This window comes from Lithobates pipiens, unplaced genomic scaffold, assembly GCF_037356315.1.
Source record: "Lithobates pipiens isolate NorthernLeopardFrog02 unplaced genomic scaffold, aLitPip1_a1.2 Scaffold_13, whole genome shotgun sequence".
In the NCBI taxonomy this organism is placed as follows: Eukaryota; Metazoa; Chordata; class Amphibia; order Anura; family Ranidae; genus Lithobates; species Lithobates pipiens.
In genome coordinates, this window is record NW_027507718.1 from 204,331,057 (window position 1) to 204,336,943 (window position 5,887).

Sequence of the window (5,887 nt, forward strand, 5' to 3'; positions counted from 1 at the left end):
TCTTCGGGGGTCTTCTCGCCGGACTCCTCCGATATCTTCTGCTAGCTCTTTTGCTAGCGGAGGAGCCCTGCTTTCTTCCTCGCCGTTGGCCTCTTCTTCCGACTTCGGGGGTCTTGTCCCCCTCTTCGGGGGTCTTGCCCCCCTCTTCGGTTCTTCTGCCGGGCCACCGTGCCTTCTTATAGCTCTTTTACAGGCGGTGGCCCGGTCTTCTGTCGCCGCTGTCGTTGCCGCCGCCTTCTGGCCTTCTGTTCTTCTCTTCAGATGTTGACTCGTCGCATGCTTCGCTCACAATGGCTCCGACGCAATGCGCGGCGACTTATATAGGGACATCACCGGAATGTCCCCGCCTATTATGATGTCACAGTCCCAGCATCCTCTGGGACTGTAACACCATAATGGGCGGGGACATCATCCGGTGATGTCCCTATGTAAGTCGCCGTGCATCGCGTCTGAGCCATTGTGAGCGAAGCATGCGACAAATCAACATCTGAAGACAAGAACAGAAGAACAGAAGGCCAGAAGGTGGCGGCGACGACAGCGGCGACAGAAGACAAAGCCACCGCCTGTAAAAGAGCTATAAGAAGGCGCGGTGGCCCGGCAGAATAACTGAAGAGGGGGGCAAGACCCCCAAAGTTGGAAGAAGAGGCCGACGGCGAGGAAGAAAGCCAGGCTCCTCCGCTAGCAAAAGAGCTAGCAGAAGAAAGCGGAGGAGTCCGGCGAGAAGACCCCCGAAGGCGGAAGACCCCCGGAGCTGTGCAATAAACTATTTTTACCCCGTGTTGTGTTTTTTTTTTGTACTTTTTTTTCCACAGGTGAATGGGTAGGGGTACATTGTACCCCATACTCATTCACATAGGGTGGGGGCCGGTATCCGGGGGCCCCCTAATTAAAGGGGGCTCCCGGATTCCGATAAGCCCCCCGCCCGCAGACCCCGACAACCAACGGCTAGGGTTGTTGGGAAGAGGCCCTTGTCCTCATCAACATGGGGACAAGGTGCTTTGGGGTGGGGGGACCACGCGCCCCCCCTTCCCCAAGGCACCCCCCATGTTGAGGGCACACAGCCTGGTACGGCTCAGGAGGGGGGGGGGGGCGCTCGCTCGTCCCCCCCTTTCCTGGCCGGCCGGGAAGCATGCTCGGACAAGGGTCTGATGTGGACCTGGGGGGAACCCCCACGCCGTTTTTTTCGGCGTTGGGGTTCCCCTTTAAGTCCATACCAGGTGGCGGGGCCAGCGATGTCTCCTTCGCGGGCCCCGCCTACCTGGAGACCCGCTCGAAATGAGCAGACTTTTCTCCGGGCGGGAAAAGTCCGTTCATTTCAAAAGTACGGCGGACTGGCATACACACGGCCGGATTGTCCGCCGAAATGCGAGTCCGGCGGGAAGATTGGAGTGCAAAACTACTTTCTAAGTCCGCCGTACTTTCGGGTCAAAAAAGTATGCCGGAGGCTACACACGGGGGGATTGTCCGGCAGACTTGAGTTTGCCAGACTTTTCCACCCGATTGTTTGATCGTGTGTATGCGGCATTAGAAACATTTCAAGGGCTAGTTCATATATTTGTTTTATGTGTGTTTTGTACAGCATAAAAAAGTCACAACAATACAGTTCAATGAGATAGTTCTCATATGCGTGTTGTTACAAATGTGGCATGTCTAATTTTACAAGAATTTATACGCGTTTTCAGGCCTAATGAAGACTATGGAAATTAATGAAAATACACATACAGTGCCTTGAAAAGTATTCCTACCCCTTGACATTTTTAACATTTTGTCATGTTACAACCAAAAACGCAAATGTATTTTATTGGGATTTTATGTGATTGACCAACACAAAGGGGGTTATTTACTAAAGGCAATTCCACTTTGCACTGAAAGTGCACTTGGAAGTGCAGTCACTGTAGATCTAAGGGGGACATGCAAGTAAAATAAAAAACTGAATTTTAGCTTGCACATGATTGGATGATAAAATCAGCAGAGCTTCCCCTCATTTCAGATCAACCCCTCAGATTTACAGCGACTGCACTTTCAAGTGCACGTGCAGTGCAAAGTGGATTTGCCTTTCGTAAATAACCCCCAAAGTGGCACATAAGTGGCTACTTGCATGTTGGGCCTCTGTATGTGACCAGGTAGTGGAAAACTCTCACACATGGGGTATCGCCATACACAGTACGAGTAGCAGAATGTATTTTGGGGTGTCATTTTGGCTATGTACATGCTATGTGTTAGAAAGATCTTCTAAATTGACAACTTTTTGAGAAAAAAATAGGTTTTAATTTTCTTTCCATATTCTCCAAAATGTTCAAAAAACTCATTATGCCTCATAGAATATACTTTGGGTTGTTTTCTTTCCAAAATTGAGTCATTTTGTGGGTAATTCCATTGTCCTGGTGCTCTAGGGCCTTCAAAAATGTGATAGGTACTCAGGAAATGAAATGTGTAATTTATGCATTTAGAACGCCTGATGGTGGTATATGGATTTGGGCCTCTGTATGTGGCCAGGTTGTGCAAAATTGTCACACATGGAGTATCGCCATACTCAGGATGAGTAGCAGAATGTATTTTGGGGTGTCATTTTAGCCATGTACATGCTATGTGTTAGAAAAATCTTCCAAGCTGACAATTTTGTGAGAAAAAAAAATACAAACGAAAGAGAAAATAGGATTTTTGTACTCATCATAAAATCCTTTCCTCTGAAGTTCATTGACGGACACAGCATCTTCATCTTGACCTTAGGGCAGGCATGTCCAAAGTCCGGCCCGTGGGCCAATCGTTCCGGTTTTGGACAGCCCACCTATTAATGTTGATATATATATATCTTTTATGGCCCCCAACGAATCCCCGAGCATCGGGGGCCATAAAAGATAGATATGTTGGCTGCCATGGAGGGGGCGGGACGAGTGCCGTGCATACAGGATACAGGAGTATTTCCTGTTTACACAGCGTCCTGTGTAAAATGAAGTCCCGTCTCCTGCACTGCCATTGGACAACTGTTTTGTCCATCATAGGAGGCAGGACTTTCAATTAAAGAGGCCGTCAATAAAAACAGGCTTTTCTCCTGTATGTCTGTCGGCGCTCATCCCGCCCCCCTCCCTGTCTCCTCCAAGGCTGCAGATGGACATGAATCAGGCTGCACTGATGGCAATGGTGAGTCTGCATTCATGTCAATGTGGGGGCTGCATTCATGTCAGTGTGGGGGCTGCATTCATGTCAGTATGGGGGCTGCATTCATGTCAGTGTGTGGGTTGCATTCATGTCAGTGTGGGGGCTGCATTCATGTTAATGTGTGGGCTGCATTCATGTCAGTGTGGGGGCTGCATTCATGGCAATACCGTGGGGGGGTGCATTCATGGCAATAAGGTGAGGGCTGCATTCATGTCAGTGTGGGGGCTGCATTCAAGTCAATGTGGGGGCTGCATTCATGTCAATGTGTGGGCTGCATTCATGTCAGTGTGGGGGCTGCATTCATGTCAATGTGTGGGCTGCTTTCATGTCAGTGTGGGGGCTGCATTCATGTCACTATGTGGGCTTCATTCATGTCAGTATGGGGGCTGCATTCATGGCAATACCGTGGGGGGTGCATTCATGGCAATACGGTGAGGGCTGCATTCATGTCAGTGTGGGGGCTGCGTTCATGTCAGTGTGGGGGCTGCGTTCATGTCAATGTGTGGGCTGCATTCATGTCAGTGTGGGGGCTGCATTCATGTCAATATGTGGGTTGCATTCATGTCAGTGTGGGGGCTGCATTCATGGCAATACAGTAGGGACTTCAGAGAAAAGGATTTTACGGTGAGTACAAAAATCCTTTTTTCTCTTTTGTTCCTTGACAGATACAGCATCTTCATCTTGACCTTAGGAATGTCCTCAAGCAGTGTAAAAAAAGGAGGGGTGGGAACAGCAAGAAAATAACTCCATTCATAACAACCAGAGCTCCTCAATGGAGAGGTTGCAACCTTAAACAGTCACCTGCAAAACGTTGCGGCCGAAGCAAACATCCGAAGATGCGCTCACATCAACCTTGTAAAATTTAGTGAAAGTGTGAACGGACAACCAGGTCACCGCTTTACACACCTGGGAAACTGACGCTTGATGTCGGAAAGCCCAGGAGGCACCAATTGCCCTGGTCGAATGCGCCGCAACAGGAAAGGGGGGCGCCCGCCCCCTTAAGGCATAAGCCTGAACCACGATCTGTCTGTTCTACCGAGAAATGGTGGAAGACGAGACCGGCAAGCCCTTCTTCGGACCAATAAAAACAGCGAGTCCGACCTCCGAAAAGGAGCTGTAGCAGACAGATACACCTGCAGAGCCCAGACCATGTCCACGGAATGCAAAGCAACCTCTTTGGAGTGTGACGGCCAAGGACATAAGGATGGAAGCACAATGTCCTCATTTAGATGAAAGGCAGAAACCACCTTTAGAAGAAAAGAAGGCTGCCCTATCCTTGTGGGGGACAAAATAGGGAGACTTGCATGACAAGGCCGCCAACTCAGAAACCCTCCTGGCAGATGTAATAGCCACTAGAAAGACTACTTTCTGAGAGAGTGTCAATAAGGGGATCTCCCTAATGTTTTCAAACGGCGGTTTCTTAAGCACCGAGAGCACCAGATTCAGATCCCATGGAGGGAGCAGTGGTCGAACCGGAGGGGTCATAAGTCAAGCACCCTGAACAAACGTACACATGTCGAACACCCTGAACAAACGTACACATGTCGAACACCCTGAACAAACAAAAAAAAACGAATGAGTCGCCAAGGGTCACTGAAAATAGACAGCCAAAGCTGATACCTGCCCCTTAATGGTGCTTAAGACAAGTTTCTGATCCACTTCGTGCTGCAAAAACAGCAGGATCCTGGAAACTGAATATTTACGCGGACGCCACCCCATCTCCTCACACATGGAGGTGTAAGCCTTCCACGTACGATGATAAATCTTCCGAGAAGATGACCATTCCTCTTCGTGCAGCATCTGACAATTTAAGTAGTCTGCTTGCCAGTTTTCTACGCCCAGAATGTACACAGTCGACAGAGCCGGCACGCGCCGCTCTGCCCACCACAGGATGTGAGTGACCTCCAGGGCTGCAGCCGATGGTGATGGTTGACATATGCCACCGTCGTGGAGTTGTCTCACTGGATCCTGACCGGATGCCCCTGCAGCGATCAGGCACCACCCGATCGCCCAAAGTTCCAGCAAATTGATCGACAGGCGGGATTCTTCCTGCGTCCAGCGACCCTGGGCCGACTGTAAGCCTCAAATTCCCCCCAACCGGTCAGGCTGGAGTCCGTTGTGATCATTGTCCAATGAAGAGGAAGAAACAACTTCCCGGACCAAAGGGCCAGAGACCTCAGCCACCGGAGCAGGGAATTTCCTGACTAACTGGCTTACCCGAATTTGAAAATCCAGAGATAACAGAGATTTGTCCCATTTGGACAGGATCTCTTTTTGCAAGACTCGAGTGTGGAATTGAGCATACGGTACCGCCTCGAAAGTGGCTACCATGAGACCCAGGCCTCGCATGCAAAAACACAGTGACGACCACCTGCGAGACACCAACAACTTCACCGCAGCTTGAAGAGTCTGCAGCTTGCCCGAAGGCAGAAAGACTCTCGCACTCTGAAGAATCCAGAAGAAAGCGCAGGTACTCCAAGTGTTGACTCGGCACCAACACCGACTTCTGGAGGTTCAGTACCCAGCCAAACTCCCGAAGCGTTTTCATGGTGATTGTCACATCCTCCCTTAATTCTGAGGCGGAAGCTGCTCTCAGAAGGAGGTTGTCCAGGTAACCCACAATTGCGAACCCTCGCTGCCTTAGCAAAGCCAAAAATGGGGCTAGCACCTTGGTGAAGACCCTTGGTGCCGACGCCAGGCCAAAAGGGAGAGCTACAAATTGGTAGTG